The following is a 22122-nucleotide window of genomic DNA, read 5'->3' as shown; positions in this document are numbered from 1 at the left end:
CAAGGAGGTGCCTCTGGTTCAGGTCCAGTGGCAGCATCGGAGGGGGTCCGAGCTGACTTGGGAAACGGAGTCAGAGATACGGGAGCAGCATCCAGAGTTGTTTTCGGCATGAGACTTCGAGGGCGAAGTCTGGTTCTAGTGGGGGAGAATTGTAACATTCCGAAATTCAGGTAAAGCTATTTAACCCTTCCATTTTGTCAAGTTGTCAAGATTGGTCCCTTGAGAGGGTTCTTGTAGCAAATGAGTACGTTGGGCGTACTGGGGAGTACGTTGCGCGTACTCATGCGCTTAATTTGGACGCGGACTCGCCTGGGTACGCTGGGCGTACCTAGGGTTACGCTGGGCGTAACGGGTCCAGATGCAAACCCTAAATGTTTGGCTTGTGCACTATTTAAAGGATGCTAAGGCTCATTTCTTAGCCTCCATATCAGAGAGTGAAACCCTAAGAGAGAGCCTTCCATCGTCCTTGGCTTGAGTGTGTGTATTTTGGAGCTAAAAGTGTCTTGGTGTGTTAGTGAAGAAGAAGGAGAAGAGCTTGTGGAGGCTAGGGCTTGAAGTGCAAGTTTGGATCTGAGATCTTCAGAGAAAGGAGCTTCATCTAGAGGTATAAAGTTCAAAACTTTCCTATTTATTTGGTTTAATGTTGCATGGACCATTTCTAGGGTTAAAAGTCCCAAAGGTGGAGACTTTATGAGTGTAATGTACTCCATGGACCTAGATCTGTCCCATTTCAGTGATATTTGTGTTATAGATCCATAAAATTCCATCTTGGTCGTTGTTATGAGGTCATGCTTGGATTATGAGCTTTCTAGAGTTGGGAAATGGAATGTTATGGGTGGTAGTGACTTGTCCAGCCATGCACAGGCTTAAAGTCACCAACTTTATGGATTAAAAGGTTTAGAAATGGTCAGATCTAGAAGTTGGACGTGGGACTTAACTGTTTAAGACCTCAAGAGCTTAGAGTCTGAAACTGGGAGTTACGCGGGGCGTAATCCCAGTACGCGCGGCGTAAGGGGTACCGCACCCCGTTTCTGTGAGGTCGCCGGGTACGCCCAGCGTACAGGTTCGGTACGCGCAGCGTAACCCGGAGAGTTGACTTTTGTTGACTTTTAGGGTTTGGTCAACATTTGGGTCTTTGAGCCATGAGAGGGGTAAAATGGTCTTTTACCCTTCTGAGAGTGCTAAGAGAGGGAACAGTCTAGCCTTGAGAGTTGTATTGATTAGAGTGCTTATTCCATGTGATTAGGCGAAGGCTAGATCAGATTTTACCGAGTTCGAGATTACCGAATTACCCAAGGTGAGTCTTCTCACTATACTGTACCTGGAAGGGTACTTCTGTGTGACCGGAAGGTCTTGTATGCTATGAGATGTATGTGCTATATGCGGTTATGTGATATGTATGTGCTATGTATGTTATGTATGGTATGGACCGGAAGGTCAAGATGATATGGACCGAAAGGTCAAGAGGTTACGGACCGGAAGGTCGATACGCGTAGGACCGGAAGGTCTACCGGGATTTGGGACGGAAGTCCCTGAGACACATGGATCGGAAGATCCTACAGAGTTATGGCCTGGAAAAGGCGTATGTGTGGTATGTGGTATTTTGGGGAACTCACTAAGCATTTATGCTTACAGTTGTTATGATATGTGTTTCAGGTACTAGCGAGGATCGCAGGAAGGCGTCGGCATGATTCGTACACACTTACGGAGTTTATGTTATTGAGATTCTGGGACATGTTTTGTTATGACACAGTGAATACATTATGTTTTATGATTATCGTGTGATTGAAAGTATGATTTAAAAATGAAAAATTGTTTTGAAAAATTACGTCGTTACATGCTTAGAGCCCAATTAGTGTGCCGGTTAACCACACACGCTCCACTAACGTCTTAGCAAGGGTACAAAGTGTAATTTCATGGAATTGCATCAATTCACTTTTGCCTAAGGTAACTAAGATTGGGAATTTAGTTACTTTATAAATTCATTATACTTTCAATGAGGAAAGGTTTGCCCTATCCTACCCGTTCGACTAATGACCCTCCACCAATCAAGGAAGCGGTGGGTGAGAGTGGACACCCATTAAACGACCATTTTATAGACCATAACCTTATACCCCCCATATAGATCGGCTTCGTGAATGAGGCCTACTAACGGTAAGACTAGCATTTAAGTTATACATATATATATATTAATCTTATAATAAATAAAGTATAAGGTTGAATTTTAAACTTATAAAATTCTAGGGTTTGAAATTTAAATAATTCAAATTAAACTTTTAATTAAAATTTAAATTTCAAAACTTGAGGGCAAATTTTGAACTTTTCAAAACACATAGGATCAAATAGCAAATAATTTAAATTAAACATTTAATTTAATGATTATCTAAATTTGATCTATACTATTTTAATCACAAGATAATTCATCAAATAATTTAAATAATCAAATTTTATCACGTAAGGAATTTATTATTCATTTAATTGGTAATTATCTTTTGTTTTGGTAAGGATAATCATATAATAACAATAAAAATTGGATTTTATTAGTTAAAAATAGTTATGGTAATTATCCTTCAGCAAAACAGCAAGAAATCCCGAGATATCCTCTGTCTGATAGCTAAACTCGTCGAGTTCCCAATGTGGACTCGTCGAGTTCATTCGACTCGTCGAGTTCCTCATTGGGACTCGACGAGTTCTTCAGCCAGAGGGCCAAAAAACAAATTTTTAAAGCACGAATGAAATACTAGGCATCAAATACAATTGAAACCAATCAAGGCTCTGATACCACTGATGGGTTTGAGCCAAAACAACATCATATGTGCTCATGCAAACCCTAAAGCTTGGATCTAGGTTTCTCTATTGTACATGCAATTCATCCAAGACTTAAGAACCCTAGATCTAGCATATATATTTCGAAAAATAACATATGAAAACAGATCTAGATGATATTGGAGCTTAGATTTTAATTAAAAGGTCAAAATTTGAGCTTAAACTTTTAATTAAGCCATTACAGGAGTGACTTTTGTGGTGTTTGTAAGCCATTACAGGAGTGACATCTTCTTGTCTTGGAGCTTGGAGTCACAAATGTCACTCCTGTAATGGCTTACAAACACCACAAAAGCAAGAGGATGATATTGGAGAGAGGGGAGAGGCACAATTTCGGCTATGGAACTCTCTAGGGTTTCAAGTCGCCGAAAATAGATGCCCTAGGGGTTCTATATATACTTGTGCTGCTAGGGTTTCAGTCAAAACCCTAATGGACAGCTTAGGCCTTAAGTAATCCATGGAAGCTTTTGGAATAGGGCCCTTATAGCCGAAATTAGGATGGACATATCCCTAATTTCATCCACGCCTAGTCCATAAGGCTCCTCAGCCCAATATCCAACTATCACACACTTGACAGTTTAAGTCCCCATTATTTAATTAATATCTTTTAGCCACAGAATTAATTCTTAATTAATTATTGTCTAATATTAATTAAACTATATGATTTCTCCTTTAATATATTATTCATATAATATATTAATAAACCATAATAACCTCTCTCTTTATAAATCACCCTGTCAAGTTGCTCTGGTGAAGGCAACCCAAAAGGACCATGCACAACCGGGTCAAATAGTTACCAAATATAGTTACGAGCTTAGACACTAATCTAACAAAGCCATGAGTTGAGAACTGTGGAACTAGATCAACAAAGAAGATCTGGTGACATTCAGCTGTAGATCCGGTGGAACTATATCTTATGGCCTGTGAACTGAGATCGTTGTGATGATTTAGGAATGGAAGAGACGAAGGTGGTGGTCTCTAACGATGGGAGGCGGGGGGAGGTGTCGAACAAGCATGTACGGAAGAAGTGAAGAGGCGGTCATCAAGTGATTTCGGACATTACGAAGGTTATGGCTACATTGCGGTGGTTTTTGTGGCGTTAAGGTGGTTCCGGTAGCGGTTGTCCGGTGGTATGTTTCTTTAGATCTGATGGTTGACGACGACGGTTTTGGTGGCTGCTGACATAGATTTGCTTCAGATCCGGTGAAACCAGATCCACTTCAGCTTCTCCGACAAACCGGATCGTGGTTCAGAGCAACGGTTCATATCTGCAGTTCAGGACAGAAGAATGGCAGAGGGAGAAGGTTCAAGAAGAGGAGACGTAAATCTGAGGACGTTGTTCAGGAGGTCGGCACAACATTTCTCCAGAGAAGAAGGATGAGGAGTTGGCTTCCGATTGTGAGAGGATTAGAGGTTGGGGAGGTTGTGAACGAGCAAATCTGGAGCCGATGGTTTGGCGGTGGTCTGGTGTTTCAGGTGGTGGTTTGGTGGTTCCCGACGGTTTCCGGTGGTGGTCCGGTACTGTCAATTTAGGTTCGTATGAGAGGAGAGAGAATGACATAATATGGTGGGGGAAGTTAGGTGGGTAATTTGTATTTGAATAGCAAACACGCGTGTTTTTTGAACTAGACCATGATTCTGAATCCAAACGCTTCCCGTTTATCTTGAATTTTTTTTCCTCCTATTACAAACAAAGAAAAAATGACCTAGCTATAATATCATGAAAATTGGCCGATTTGTTAGGTCTCTCCATTCCAGAAATAAGGGTATAAGTATTGTGAAAGTTCCATAAAACTCCAAAAGAAAGAAAAAAAAGAATTATATTTTTTAAAAACAAGTATGCTCTTTTAGGGTCATTGGTCTCATCAAGATCGTTATATGAAGCTCGGGCTCGAGCTAATTTAATAAACGAACCTGAAAACTAACACAAACTTGTAATGAGTTGGCTTCGAATAGTTCGGTTCCCTTACACCCATAATCCAAACAATGGTGAACGATTAAAAATAAATTATAATAGATGAGTATACTTAAACTTTTGTGTTGGCTCATATGCACCAATGTTATCTCATGAATGATATTTTATTGGAGAATTTGTTCGTGCTTAATTATAGAAGTATGTAATATCTTTATTTTATTTTTCTTTAAAAATCATTATGAAAATAAACCTTTGAAGATTAAAAGATCTGTTATGTATTTGAATATTTCTTTAAAAAAAAAAACGAATCCAGCTAGTTTACACGGACTTGTTTTAAAATCTTAGTTAGATGGGATGGATGGAGTTGGTTGAAACTTGAAACAGCCTTTTGTTTTCTCTTTTAAATATTCTTTATATTTTATTGGAAAGTAAGTTTCTTTTTCTCATAAAGAGGTTTTTGGTCCTACGGCATAGGAGATGTATTTGTTTTTATAAAGTTAGAGACTTCAACCCTCATTTGGAAAATAGATGAATTTAATTAGACAATGTGATCGTGTCGTGTCGTGACGTGCGAGTTCGTGTCTTGTCGAAACAGTAAATAAGTTGAAAGTGTTTGACCTTAACCCGACCCGTTTAATTAAAGTTTCGTGTCAACTCGTTTATATCCATGTCGAGTTCTTGTCGAGTTTCGTGTTAAGGGTATACCTTGAAATATGTTGTGTCATTTGAGGTTGAAACACTAAGCATGTTGAAAGAGTAAGAGTTGGATAGACGGAAAGGAAAAAGTAATTGTTGGAAGACGAAATAGATAAAGTTATAACAAGTTTAGATGATAAAATGGAAATAGTAGGAGTTGTGGAGGTGGAATACGAGATCATAAGGATGACAGAGTTGTCAAATGGACTATGTCGTTTGCGAGAGAACAGAAAAATTGGAAATAAAGTTGTGATCTAGATGACTAAGTCATTTCCACATTACAAAGCTACTAAATCCAAAGTTTTTCTTTTTTACTTATCGTTTTGGTTTTGGATCTTTCTAGTTTATTTACAGAATCCAAAAAACTTACATATAAAAAAACTTGGTTTCGAGTTTCGACTCATATTTGAGTTAAAATTTTCAACCCTAACCTTACCCGTTTAATTTTTGTGTCGTGTCGTGTCAACACGTTTTTTAAACGGGTTGAAATATCTTACCCAAACAAGTTTATTTCGTGTTGAGAGCGTGTCGGGTTTCGTGTCGTGTCAGTTTTTGCCACCCATAGATTTAATGAGTAGATTAGAAAGTGTGTGTTTCCATCCTAAAAAAAGATGAATTTAAAATTTTGATGAATTAATTTGTTGTTTTTAAAGGGATTTTGCTATAAAAATCTCTTTATTTTACACCTCCTTTTTAATTTATACATACATTTTTTATGACTTATTTGACGATAAAACTTGACTCCCACCTCATTAAACGCTATTTACCTGATTAACAGTATGTAAAACTTTGTTGTTGTCGGTCAACAAGACGTTTGAGTGTCTCTGTCTTCCACATGATCATACGAGCACATACATATAACAACTTTTTGCAAAACGTCACACCAAGAATACAGATAGGCGCCACAGTGAGAGTTTAAGGTAAGGTGTAACATCCTATTTTTCCAGTAGCTCCAAATTCATCCCTCGGATTTTAATTAGGTCATTTTGGACCTTGATTTATAAGGAAGTGGCAAAAGGAGGCCCTAGTGGCAAAATGGTAAGTTTGGGGACTTAAGTAGTACGTCGGGCGTACATGTGGTACGCTAAGCGTACTAGGGCGCGCCCTAGTACGCTGGGCGTACACATGTGTACGCTGGGCGTACGTGTGCCAGGATGCAACCCTAACTTTTAGGGTTTTTGGAGTATTTAAGCACCTTATGGTCCATACCCTCTCATCTCTTTTAGCCTACACACCTCCCTCAGCCGTCTTGAGAGAACCCTAGCCTCCTAGTGACCATTCTTGAGCTTATAAGTGTGTTTTTGGTGCCTTCAAGAAGGAGCTTGTGCATCAAGGAGCCAAGGAGGGAAGATTGGCTTGTGGATCTTGGTTCATCATCTGTTTTGGAAGCTCCAGGAGGTAAAAAGCTTGGAACTTTATGCTTGTATGAGATAGATCTAGTCATTCTAGCTTTATGGAAGCATTCTTGTCCTAAAAGTCCCAAAATGGTGCATGTTATGTTTTGGACGCAATGGGCTGTCCTTCCAGACCCTTGTTGAGGTCTTATGTGGTAAAAATGAGGTCCCAATGGTTTAAGTTGTCCCATGAATGTAGTAGAAATGTCTTAATGCATTAAGAGCTTTCTAGACGTCCCAAGTGATAAAGTTCGAGACTTTATGGTTCCCAGACACTTTTGGTCAATGGATCTGAAATATGGGCTTAAGTGCTTAAGCCATTAAGCACTTAGGAGAGTTTTGGTTCAGTCGCAAGTACGCCCCGCGTAAATTCAGTACGCCCAGCGTACTGGGTCAACCACCCCGATGGTGGTCAACATCGGGAGAGTACGCCCAGCGTACCAGAGAAGTTCGCCCCGCGTACTTCCTCTGTTGGGCTTGTGTCATTTGGGCTTCGGGTTTTGGGCTGTGTTTGGACTAGATGGGCTTGGGCTTTGCTGGACTCTCTGAATAATTGGATTTGGGCCAAGTTTTGATAATGGATATTGGATTGAGGCCCAATTAGGGAGTTGGGCCCAATTTGGTAAATTGGGCCAATAATGGGCTTTGCATAAGGACTTTCAAGTCAAGGACTTGGTATTGGACTTTGGACCAATAAAGAGAATGGACTTAATGAGTTGTGTGGACCCTTAGTCAAGATTGTTATGTTGTGTAATCGCTTGGTTTTATTATATGGATAGTTCAGGATCATTGGTGAGGCGGCGATTCGGGAGTTTGACTCTTCAGTTCGGATCTGACGTTGCGAGGTGAGTTGTCCTCACTATACTCAAGGGTCTAAGGCACCAAGGCCGACCCTTTGATTTGTTATCTGGGATTGTTACTGTTATGATCTGTTAGATCGGTATCCTGGTAGATAGGATGGTTATATGCTGTTATGATCTGTTAGATCGGTATCCTGGTGATAGGATGGTTATATGTTGTTATGATATGTTAGATCGGTATCCTGGTAGAGAGGATGGTTATATGCTGGTATGATCTGTTAGATCGGTATCCTGGTAGATATGATGGTTATATGCTGGTATGATATGTTAGCTCGGTATCCTGGTAGATAGGATGGTTATATGTTGGTATGATATGTTAGCTCAGTATCCTGGTAGATAGGATGGCTATATGTTGGTATGATATGTTAGCTCGATATCCTGGTAGATAGGATGGTTATATGTTGGTATGATCTGTTAGATCGGTATCCTGGTAGATAGGATGATTATATGTTAGTATGATCTGTTAGATCGATATCCTGGTAGATCGGATGTGGTTATGCTTAGTGACCTATAGTTTGGTCTGACTGTCTGTATGCTGGTAGGAGATTACATGTTATATGTGCACATGATTGATTGGTAGTTGAGGTTATTCCATCCCGAGGATGATATGACCCTAGTATGCTGTCTTTATAGACTGTTATATGATTATCTAATATAGGTGCACATGTTTGATTGGTTATGTTGGCATTCCAACCCGATGTTTGAGGGTCTGGGATATTCCAACCCGATGGTTGATTGGACCCATAATATGTTGGCATTCCAACCCGATGGTTGAGGGCCTGGGGTATTCCAACCCGATGGTTGATTGGACCTATAGTATGTTGGCATTCCAACCCGATGGTTGAGGGCATGGGGTATTCCATCATGGTGGATGATTGGACCCATAGTATCTGTTATATATGTATTGTGTGTGGGCATTCCAACCCGATGGTTGTGGGCCGAGAGTATTCCATCCCGAGGATGATTGGACTCGTAGTATGTGGGCATTCCAACCCGATGGTTGAGGGCGTGGGGTATTCCTTCTCGATGGATGATTGGACCCATAGTATGTTGTTTGTTATTGTATGTGTATCGTTGTGTGTGTGGGTATTTTGGGGGTAACTCACTAAGCCTTCGAGCTTACAGTTTCAGTTTATTGTTTCAGGTGCAGCGGATGACCGCGAGAAGGCGAAGGCGTGACCGTACACTTCCTCGATTGATGATTATGATTTCTGGGAACTCTGATGTTTAAACTATTTTGAAAACAAATTGTAATAACTGAATGGTTTTAAATGATTTAAAAAGTTTTAAATTGGCTTGAATTTGATGGGTGTTACATAAGGGCTTTGGCATATTTCTCTGTAAAACCCCCTTCGCATACAATATGATAATTGTTGAAGTTCAAGTGCTTGCAATAGCATCAACATCATAGAAAAAGAAGGAGAAAGAGCCTAAAAACATAGGTAATAGACACATAATTTGATGATTGTGTGATCAATTTCTCATTTTTAGATTTCAAACCTGAAACCTTCAAACCTAGTATGTGTAATGATTCATTCCTTAACATGTTATGTAATGATAAGATGTTAAGGGGAATTAAATGGTACATGGAAGATGATGGTGAAGCTGATGTTAACGAACTTGAGGAGCAAGGCGACATTGAAGATAGAGATAAACTTGAAGTTGGTGCAGTATAAATGATACACGATCATACTATTAAATGGAGCAATATATATATATATATATATATATATATATATATATATATATATATATATATATATATATATATATATATATATATAGATAAAATCTATACGAGTCCCCTACACAACTTAGATTTTCACTTATTAACTATGATGTGGCAAAAAGCTACCGGTTAAGGTTTGTGAAATCTGATAGAATTAGAATCATTGCAAGGTTTGGGAAAAATGACAATGAACCTTGTATTTTTAGAGTGAATGTAGCATGGATGTGCAATGAAAGATCCATTCAAAGAAAATTCATGGTAGAAACACACATTTGTGTTAAAAGTCACAAGGTTGGGTGTTTAGTTAGTTGTAACTATTTAGCTAAACACTATTTCAAATATATCACTAGGAGGCCTAAAATGAAATTAACCCAAATGAAAGAAGATGTCCTGGATACATTTTGAATAAATATTTCAGAGGGTTAATGTCATAGGGCACTGTGAAGGCTAAATAAATGATTAAGAGTAAACTTGAAAAGCGTTATGCAAATGTTTGGGATTATGCAAGTAAAATACTTATGTCAAATCTAGGAAGCACATGTAAAGTATGTGTGACTGTTAATCCAGATGGAAGGAACTACTTTTAGAGATTGTGTGTGTTTTAAGTCTCTAAAAGATGGTTGGAATACATGATGTAGGTGTGTTGTTAGGTTAAATGGTTGTTTCCTCAAATGTCAGATTAAATGTGAGCTTCTTACATCATTTTAAAGATGTTAAATACCCATGTCTTCCCAATAACATGGGTTGTAGTGTACATTAAATATAAGGAAAACTGAATTAGTTCTTTGAGCTACTGGATGATGACGTAGATGTATCTTATAGTTGGGGTCTAATTTTTATTTCATATAACATACATTGCTGACATGGTCCCTTTTTATTTGTCTTTATAGTTCTCTACATTAATTTCATCAAACAATAAATTTAATTTGTTACATAGTCTAGTGAAGGTTGTAAAGAATTTTATTTCTTATGTAGAGCACAAGCAATGTGCTAGGTATAATTTTGCCGATTCTAGAAAGGTTTATAAAAGTTGAAGTTTAAGAACATGTTTTGGAGGGATACCATGACTTGCATGGAAGGTTATTTCAAGAACAAGACGGAAGACATAAATAGGATCAGTTTAAAATCATATGAATGGTTGATTGCTAAGGACCCAACTACTGAGTCGTTTAATGTCATTCTCTACAACTCAACATGCGAATCCTTGTGAAAAAAAAGCCTTAAACAAAATTGTTAGGTCCTTAGCAATCAACCATTCATATGAAATGAAATATTATGTAATTTATTTTGAATAAATTAATTTTTAAATAAATTACATATAACTTTGATCAAGCAAAGTCTTCATATAATATGTATTTTGAATAAATTAATTTTTAATAATACCACATATAATATGTATTTTGAATAAAATGAAATATCATTATATATAACTGATGCGAACTCGGAATCTGACTATCGGGTCTTGGTGTCGGATCTAAATCGTGGATCTGGAATAAGCGTCGTTAGTAGGTTCCCAGCGGGATTCATAGCTACAACAGGTAACAGAACCGTTAGAACCGCCCCATGAACTGTGCCTTGGGACCAGGCTCCGACGATTAAGTTAGATTGATGTCAGTGACGAGATGGTTCTTCCTAGCCCGAGAGAACCACCTAGGTGTGATGGGGAAGTGTATGGGCATGGTGGTTGATCTCTCAAAGCGGAAGAAGTCTTAGGGAACGTAGAGGTTGATGCTTGACAGTTAGAGTTGATATGGGATTTGAGAGGGCTCCCTCTCATTAAGGAGGAAACATTCTATTTATAGGGAACAATTAGATCAAAGGGAATAAGGTCAGACCTTGGGTCAACCTAATTCAGGCTCAGCTAGCTGGCGGTAGTGGGCAATCGTGTAATGGTGCGAGACAGTCACAATATTATAATCAAGAGTGTTAGCCAACACTACTTCCAGACTGCGAGGTTGTCATGTTATTGGGTCATGCCTATGGACCCAATACCGTCAATAACTTATTTAATAATTTTTCTTTATTAAATTGAAGTTAACTATTATAAAAACCTTTGCATATATAATTTATTTTTATTTAATTTTCTTATTATTAAAATGAAACTAAATATTTAAATGAATCTTTTTATTTATTCACTCACACAAACAAAACATACTTTAGGTATCACTAATGGTTCATCTATATTATGTATGATAATATGATTCAAAATTATTGTAATATCATAATTCTATCATCTTAATATATAATTAATTGATATCTCTAGTTAGGGGTGTTCATAACCGGATATCCGAAAATTCGGATATCCAAAATTTCGGATAGTTGATTTTTAGTATCCGATTCCGTATCCAAAATTTTGGATATCTGTAATTTCGGATACGGAATCAGATACAAAAATCGGATATCCGAAAATTCTAAATTTTGTTAAAAATTGAAAGACATATGAAGTTTTTAAATTAGAAAGACATATTTTTAAATTAAAAAAGCATATGAAGTAAAATAGGTATTTAATTAACAGTATTATGAACATGTTTTAGTTACTAACATTTATATCATAAGACATATGCGATTAAAATAACAAATAATGTATAAACTAAAATCAAAATTTTCGGATATCGGATATCCGAATTATTCGAAAAATCTGAAAAACACTATCTAATTCCGATTCCGAAAAATCGGATATCCGAGATTTCGGATATCTGATTTTTCGGATAATTCGGATTCAAAATTTCGGAATTTCGAATCGAAATTTCGGATACAGATATTTTTGAACACCCCTATCTCTAGTGTTTAAACTCTTTATATAATTTTTTTTTCTATAAATTTAAATAATTTATTTTTACCTGTATAAAATACCAGATAGCCCCAACCCCTTCGGTCATTTATGTAGGTTTTTTTTTAAACACTCATCATTTGAATGCCACAAAACAAAGATAAATATAGAAAACAACTATGTCTAGTATTTATTATATATACATTAAAAAAATATTATTTTATAATTATAAAAATAAAAAATAAAAACCAAGTATAACTGTTATAAAATTTATATTTTATAAATAAAGTTTTATTAAATATCTAATAAAACAATTAATTAGTAAATAAAAAATACATATTCCAATAATATTGAATAATAACAACGGTCAACAATCAACATAGTAATATTTAGATATAAAAAAGAACACATTGAAAAATAATATTACTCATTCGATAATTTTGATGATCGAAATTTTAAAGAATTTAAATATATTAATTATTGATCGATTGATTGACTGCGATGTTTTACCTAACCATAATTCCTTTCTCAAACAAACCTATATATTTTATGGTATCTTTCGGTAGGAATAAAATAAAAACAACAAATTGTAAGCTTAGAATAATAATATCAATAAACTATTAATTTTTTTTTACTACAATGACTAAGCAACCATCTAATTTGTCAAGATAAATATTTTAGTTTTCTTTATACATTTGAAAACCAAATTTTCTATAATATTTGGTATTTAAGATTTGTGTAAAAAAACAAATTGGCACCATGAAGTTTAAAAGTTAAAAGTTAGCAGCTAAATATTAGAAACTATAATTTTTATTTGAGTATAATGTAATTGTAGTATTACAAACTCTGTCATTTTATTTTAAAAGATTTATAATGTTTTTTTTTGGTAGTCTAAGCGATTAAAGTCAACTGGCGGGGATGTCGTGCTTCACGATTGGGGAGCAAATGTGTGTAGATTATTTTTGGATAGTTTGTGAATAAATGAAAAAAATGTAAGGAGTATTTATGTAATTTGAAATAATACCCAGGTTATGATTAAAAAACTTATAAAATGAAGAACAAATTACACGAATGGTCCTTAAGGTTTTGTCTTTTTCCCTAAAGTAGTCCTTACGAAACTTTTTTTCCCTCAGATGGTACCTACGGAGCAAACCTTGCACACAAAAGGCCCCTGTGACTAACTTTGCTAACAGATTCTGTTAAGTTTTATGAAATGACAAAAATACCCATTGTTTTATGCACATAAATGGTCCTCTCTCTCTATCTCACACACATATGGGTCTTTTACATCTTCAACTTCATTCCTCTGTTGTTTCATTCCTTCACCATCGGCGACACCTAGGAACACCGGCAACCACAGCTCCGCCAGCACCCTCGTGCCCGCTACTACTGTTCGTGATGTTATCAACTGACGAGATGAGAAGCTCACTGGAGGAAGCAGCTACCACTCTCGCTCCCCTCTCACCTCCTTCTGGTTTTGCCGGAAAGCACTGATCCGATAGATGACTTCTTCTTCTTGAACTTTCTCTTCCATTTCACATGTGGGATTTCATATCGTCTACCAGTATCGGATGGTGGTAAACAATGGTCTGAGGATGATGAAGGCGGAACCTATCAAGATTCCGATTAGGGTGAAGAGGAGAAAATGTTCTTTGAGGATGTAATTAATGAATCTTAGGAGATATCGGTGAGGGATTTATGTGAGCAAGGTGGGGTTTGACTAGTCGGCATTTCTTTATCTCTCCTTTGATTTGCATTTGATTGTTTATGAAACTGCTTCATGTTGTTCATAGTGATTGGATCTTCCATTCAAAATTATGCTTTTTTTGGTACAGGGGTTAATGGGTTATGAGCAAGTGAAGAGCATGAGAATGGAAATGGGTGTAGAAACGATGTTTATGCTTTCAGGTGTTCTTTCAAGTTTGTAAAATGCTACATGTAAACATGTTTGATCTTATTGCCCACCAAGTGTTTGATCTTTTGTCTGAATGATCTTTCCATGGTGCAAAGTTCTTAGTTACGCCTAAATCATAGTTTGCCCACAAATTTCTAAATTTGTCTTTTAAATTTTTGAAGCAATTGTGAAAACCCCTAAATCATAACCTGGTGGAGAGAGAGAGAGAGAGAGAGAGAGAGAGAGAGAGAGATGACCATCTGTATGCATAAAACAAAGGGTATTTTTGTCATTTAACAACACTTAACAGAATTTGTTAGCAAAGTTAGTCATAAGGGCCTTTTGTGTGCAAGGTTTGTTCCGTAGGTACCATCTGAGGGAAAAACGTTTCGTATGGACTACTTTAGGGAAAAAAAACAAAACCTTAAGGACCATTCGTGTAATTTAAAAACAAAACCTTAAGGACCATTCGTGTAATTTGTTCTAAAATGAAAGAGGAGCGCCCATATTATAATTAGTAAAGAAATATGGTGCAAACCAAATATATATGCATCGCAAATTAGTGAGCGCATGATATCAAAACCCGTATGAATAGGCAACGGGCCAAACTTAGCAAATTGGATAGTTTTGTGGCCAAATTCCAAAGTACACAAATGCACTATTCATAAGTGTTATATAAATTAAATATGTATATTAATGTTTACTCTCAACAATGGGAATTAAACATTATTTTTTTTTTGTCTAGTTTCACATATAAAAAATATGACAATCTTTGTGTCCTTTTTATGACTCACCACCATCCTTCTTTTCCATTTTTTCTCGACCACAACTCTTTCTTTTCATTTTGTAATTACATAAATCTTTCTTTTCATTTTGTAATTACACCTAGCTTCTTGCAAGTCAAGCACCACTCCACATACCAAGCCACATCTGTTTCATGCAGGGTGAACAATAATTAGGACGAAGATCCCAATACATATTTGTCGCCGCGGGATGAATGGAGAACCTAGACTTGTGCGCCTCCTCCATCAGAACCTGACGCACATCGCTTCAATACAGAACCCAAACCCGCCGATGCAGAGTCAACAACCCACAACTATCATAATCGGAGGAAGCCACCTGACCCACAATAGGCTCACTCTTCTAGTGCTCTTCCTTCATAGCCTCAACCTGAGCCTCCCGAATCCGCTCCAACAACGGAGTAATCACGATCATCTTTAAATATATATATCCCTGATCGGAGCCACGACCGTCTTGAGGCTAAGAGCACCGGCTACCACATTGGCCTTCCCCGGGTGATAAAGGATCTCACAATCATAATCTTTCACCACATCCAACCATCGGCTATGCCTCATTTTCAGATTCGGCTGACCCATCAGATACCTCAGGCTCTTATGATCCGTGTAAATAGTACAACAGACCCCATAGAGGTAATGCCGCCAAATCTTGAGGGCTAAAACCACAGCCCCCAGCTCCAAGCCATGTGTCAGATAATTCGCCTCATGAGGCTTCAACTGCCTCGAAGCGTTAGCGATCACGCGACCCCTCTGCATCAATACTGCTCCCAAACCTGTGATCGACGCATCACAGTAAACCACAAAATCCTCAACACCCTCCGACAGGGTCAAAATCGGTGCCTCACACAACCACTATCTCAAGGTCTCAAAAGTTGCCTGCTGCTCAATCCCCCAGTGAAATGTAACCGTCTTCTTTGTCAACCGAGTCAATAGAACAACTATCTTGGAGAAATCCTAGATGAATCTCCCATAGTAACCTGCTAGACCAAGGAAACTTCGAATCTCATATGGAGACCTTGGAACCTCCCATTGCATCACGACCTCGACTTTGGCCGGATCGACCAGAATATCATTCTGGTTGACAAAGTTCCCTAGAATCTCCACCTCATGCGACCAGAACTCGCACTTGGAGAACTTTGCAAAAAGTCTCTCCCTCCTCAACGTCTCCAACACTTCCCTCAAGTGCTCCTCGTGCTGATCCTGGGTCTTGGAATAGACCAAGATATCATCGATAAATACAATTACAGACCAATCCAACATCGGCCTGCGCACGCGGTTCGTGAGATCCATGAACACGGCTGGAGCATTGGTGTGCCCAAAAGGCATCACCACGAACTCGTAATGACCATAACGAGTCTGGAAAGCTGTCTTCTGCACATCCTCCTCTCTAACCCTCATCTGATGATAACCTGATTGCAAATCAATATTGGAAAACCAAGATGCACCTTAAATATGGTCAAAAAGATCATCTATCCTCGGGAGTGGATAACGGTTCTTCACCGTTAGCTTATTCAGCTCCCGGTAGTCGATGCACATACGATGAGACCCATCCTTCTTCACAAACAGGATCCGTGCTCCCCATGGAGAACTGCACGGTCGAATGAATCCTTTATCTAACAGCTCCTACAGCTGTGTAGACAACTCCAGCATCTTGGGAGGAGCCAACCGATATGGTGCTTTGGCTATCGGAGCCGCACCTGGAACCAGATCAATCCTGAACTCAACTTGCCACTCCGGAGGCACCCCATGCAAATCCTTTGGGAACACATCGGGATAATCCTGCACAATTTGCACATCATCCATGGTCACCTTACCCTTATCCCGGGTATCCATAACATAAGTGACAAATCATGAACAACCCTGCTGGATATAGCATCTGACCCTCGCTGCTGAGCGCAACATCGGCCAATCAATACCCACAATAACTTTGTTCCCACACTATGGAATGGGAACCAAGTCAATCGAATACTCCTCACCACAGGTGCATCCGCCTTGCCGTGGCGGCCGTCAGTGATCCGAAGAGTCGCAGGAGCGGGTGCTGACACCGACCCTGCTGCAGCCAAACTCGGACATTAGTCCTTCTTGTGGCCCCTCTGATTGCAATATTATAAAATCAAATCAGATCCTGGGGTGGTGGTAGTAGCAGTACAATCTCTGCTATAATGACCTGTCCGGCCGCACTTGAAGCAGCCCGAACCACCCACCCTGCACGGTCCCTCGTGCATCTTGTTGCACTTCCCACAACGGCTCCAACCCTGATTTCCTTTCAATCTCGAATCCTGAACCTTGGGCCTCTTACCCGATCCCCCTGAAACCTGAGCCTGATTCGGCGGCCTCTTCCTCTCCATCTCGATATCAATCTCCCTTTCACGGGCTCTAGCTATCATATCCTCCAGTGTCTTGCAACTGGATCTTCTCATAAAATTCCGAATATCGCTCCTCAAGATATCTTGATACCTTTCCTTCTTCATCTCCTCTTCCGGTACATACTGCAGAACCAAAAGTGCCTTTTCTCGAAACATCGCAGTGATCTCAGTCACCATCTCTGTAGTCTGGCATAGATCCTGAAACTTTCGTGCGAAGTGCCGCACCTCGATCACTGGTGCAAAATCAGCCCTGAACCTGGTCACAAAATCATCCCAAGACATGGAATCAACAGCCTCATCACCAACGGAGCGCCCAACCTCCTCCCACCAATCCCGTTCCCTATCCTTCAGAATGCAGGATTCAAGTCTGACCCTTGCCCCCTCGGGACAACTGCTGGTGCAGAAAGCTTTAGCAACATCTGCTAACCACCGCCTACTCGCTATCGGGTCCTACCAAGGCCACCATCTCAGAACAAAACGAGCTCAACCGCTCATCCAAAATCTCCATAATGCCCTGATGGGTTTTAGGTACAACAAATAAACTAGAAAACAATTCCTAAGTTCACATGCAACCTACTTTGGATCTATGTTTTAACTATTGAACATACAACTTTGAATTGCAAAACAAGAACCCTAGAGGAGAGAGGCTAATTTCGAAATTAACAAACTAGGGTTTAGGGTTTACATACCTTTCAATTGTTATAGCAAACAATTGATATTCCCTTGGTCTTGATCTTGATCTTCTTGGAAGCTTTAGCACCACAAGTGTAATGCCTCTAATGGAATCACACCCAAACTAGCAAGAAGGAAAGTAGAAGAGAGAGGGGAGAGGGAGTATGCAAAATCTCGGCCTTAGGGTTTCTTCAAAAGAAAAAGTGACCAAAAACATGAACCAGGAGGCTCCTTATATAGCTGAGGGATCTAGGGTTTAAGGGAAACCCTAGTTATCCTTTGCTTAGGGCCTAAGCAAACCCAAGGGCCTTATCCAAGCCCCTATGGACGAAATTATTAGGGTTTCCCCTAAAGATTTCGTCCACCCTCTTCCAAGGGGGTTCTAGAGCCTTCCACTCAACTATTAGATAATTGCAAACTAGTCCCTGCACCTTATAATTAATTCTTTTAACCCCAAAATCAATTCTGATTAATTTCTGGCTAACAATTAATTAAACATAATGATTTCTAATTAATATATAAATCCATTAACATATTAATAAATCATTTATATATATATATATATTAATTTATTAATCTTATAAATTAATATCTCTCCTTTCATAATTTCCTTGTCCAGTTGCTAGGTTGAGGGCAACCCAAAAGGACTGTGCTGCTATCAATTCAAGTACATACCAATTATAGTTATGGGCTTAGACACCTAATCCAACAGTCTCCCACTTGGATAAGTCTGTAACTATAATTGCTAGTATGCCTTCTAAATTTGACCAGCAAATTGTAGCTTCCAAAAGCTGCTGCCGAACTCTGACCCAGTCAGTTACGTGTCCTAAGATAAGTGATCATATAACCCTTCGTTCTGCTTGATATCCCCAGACAAAAGACATGGAATGTAATCAATCTGTTTGTCCAGAATCTATGTTTCCCGATTCCTGATTTGTGATGATGTAGGACTTCTAATTGAACACATCAATTTAGTCCTGGCTGGGCCCATCACATAAGTCAACACCAAATCATCGAGGGGCCCACAGATATCGCTTTTCCTGTTAGGGCAAAAGGAACGAATAAACGTTGACTCATATGCTTGTATCTTTTACTCATCAAATTATACATGACAATACGTTTTATAACACCAAGTTACTGATGCGGTTTCGTATCACCAATGCATTACCGACTTTGTAAATTACAACTCATATATCTTCGTTTCAAGATTATAAGATATTATCGTCTCAGTATTACTCGTGATGAATTCCATGAAGTGATACTCTGAGCGAGGGTTTATCCAATACTCAAATCTTAATTTCTGAGTACTCATGAACATTGCAGCAATTCTATTGCCATGTCTATCCTTAGACAATCTGCAATCCAATTCATGACAGTCTTAATTCACTACTTACTTCCAAGAGTACGAGCGACTGTGGAGTTTGAATAATCTCATTATTCAGGAAGTAAAACATGCAAAAATGAAACACAATAATAAACAATTGACAAAAGGTAGTAGCCAAACTTATAAATAATACTTTATTATTTAATCACCAAAAGTCAATTACATTTACTTTGTTACAAGTTTCAAAAACTAATCTAACTACTAAAACTAATATCATCTTTCAGTCCTATGCTCCGAGCATGCTGAATATGCTTAGCCCTACTCAGACCCTTTGTGAGAGGATCTGCTGGGTTATCTTCAGATGACACCCTCTTTACTATAAGATGACCTTCTTCTACTCTATGTCTGATGAAATGGTACTTTCTGTCGATATGTCTGGTCTTACCATGATCTCTCGGTTCCTTTGTCAAGGCAACCGCTCCTTCATTATCGCAGAACAGTTCCATAGGCTCCTGGATGGTTGGAACAACTCCGAGATCCCCAATGAAGTTCCTCAACCAAGCTGCTTCTTTCGACGCTTCACTTGCTGCTATGTACTCTGATTCACAAGTAGAATCAGCCACCGTATTTTGCTTGGAACTCTTCCAAGTAACTGCTCCTCCATTCAGTAAAAACACCCAGCCCGACTGAGAACGGAAGTTATCTCTATCCGTCTGAAAGCTGGCATCACTGTAACCATCTACTCTCAAGGTATCACTGCCACCAAGCACAAGGACCCAGTCCTTTGTCCTTCGCAAATACTTGAGTATATTCTTAACTGCTATCCAATGAGCTCTACCTGGGTTTCCCTGATAGCGACTGACCATGCTCAAAGCAAATGCCACATCAGGGCGAGTACATGTCATAGCATACATGATCGATCCGACAGCGGAAGCATAAGGTACACGACTCATGTCATCTATTTCAACATCTGTACTCGGGCATTGAGTCTTACTCAATTTGGTATTGCTCTGGATAGGTAGCTCTCCCTTCTTGGAATTTTCCATACTAAACCTCTTTAGTACCTTATCCAAGTATGTGCTCTGACTAAGTCCAATTAGTCTCTTCTTTCTATCTCTCAATATTCTAATCCCAAGAATATAGGCAGCTTCTCCAAGGTCTTTCATGGCAAAACACTTTCCAAGCCAAGACTTAACTTCTTTCAAGGTTGGAACGTCGTTACCAATGAGTAATATGTCATCGACATACAACACCAGAAAAGTTACTATACTCCCACTAGCCTTGATATACACACAGAACTCATCTTCACTTCTAGAGAAACCAAACTCTTTGACTTTCTCATGGAAGCAAAGATTCCAACTGCGAGATGCTTGTTTCAATCCATAAATGGATTTCTCAAGCTTGCACACTCTATTAGGGAACTTTGCATCAACAAAACCCTCTGGCTGACTCATGTAAACATCTTCAGCCAACTTCCCATTAAGGAAAGCAGTTTTGACATCCATCTGCCAGATTTCATAATCATGAAAGGCAGCTATGGCGAGCAATATCCTAATAGATTTAATCTTAGCCACTGGCGAGAAGGTCTCATCATAGTCAACTCCTGGGGTTTGAGTGAAACCTTTTGCAACCAGTCGAGCCTTGAATGTGTGCACATTTCCATCCATGTCTGTCTTCTTCTTGAAGATCCATTTGCACCCAACTGTCTTGCGACCTGGTGCACTATCAACCAAATTCCAAACTTGGTTGTCATACATGGACTTAATCTCGCTGTCCATTGCCTCTTTCCACTTGGAAGCCTCTGGGCCTGCCATTGCTTCCTTATAAGTGACTGGTTCATCTAAGTTTACCAGTGTTCTGTCACTTATGAATGTGTCACCATCTGAAGTAATATGAAAACCATACAACTCAGGTGGCACACTCACCCTAGTGGATCTTCTAAGAGGTAATGAGTCATCAATTGGTTCAACAGGAACTGTTTCCTCTGGTTGAGTGCTAGTGTCATCTAAGGTTCCTTCATTGGCTGACTCTTGAATTTCTTCAAGGTCAATAGTGCTCCCACTGTCCTCTTTGAATATGAGCTCTCTTTCAAGAAAGACTCCTCTTCGTGCTACAAAGACCACGTTCTCACTAGGCCTGTAGAACAAATATCCAAAAGACTGCTTTGGGTAACCAATAAAAACACATTTCTCACTTCTAGCTGCTAGCTTATCGTGAGTCTCTCTTCTTACGAAAGCTTCACAACCCCAGACTTTAATATGTGCTAACGAGGGAACTTTCCCTGTCCACATTTCGTGAGGTGTTTTGGTAACCTTCTTCGTAGGGACAAGATTGAGGATGTGGGCGGCTGTCTCTAAGGCATACCCCCAGAAGTGAATAGGAAGCGAAGCCCGACTCATCATAGAACGAACCATGTCTAACAAGGTTCGATTGCGCCTCTCAGCTACACCATTTAACTGTGGTGTCCTAGGAGGAGTCAATTGTGAGACTATCCCACATTCTTTCAGATAGTCGTTAAACTCGATACTAAGATACTCCCCGCCTCTATCGGATCTAAGTATCTTTATCTTTCTGCCCAATTGATTTTCGACTTCATGCTTAAACTCTTTGAACTTTTCAAAAGTTTCTGACTTATGCTTGATCAAGTAGATATATCCATATCTGCTATAATCGTCAGTGAAAGTCACATAGAATCGATTAGCATCTCTTGTAGTTGATCTGAAGGGCCCACACACATCCGTGTGTATGAGATCCAACAGACCTTCACCTCTTTCACAAGACCCTGTGAATGGTGATTTTGTCATCTTTCCCAAAAGACAAGATTCACACATATCATTTGATTTTAGGTCAAATGATTCCAACACTCCATCCTTTTGGAGTTG

The sequence above is a fragment of the Lactuca virosa genome, chromosome 1 (assembly GCF_052849685.1).
Source record: "Lactuca virosa cultivar CGN04683 chromosome 1, Lactuca_virosa_CGN04683_v6, whole genome shotgun sequence".
NCBI lineage: Eukaryota > Viridiplantae > Streptophyta > Magnoliopsida > Asterales > Asteraceae > Lactuca > Lactuca virosa.
This window is presented reverse-complemented; position numbering follows the sequence as displayed.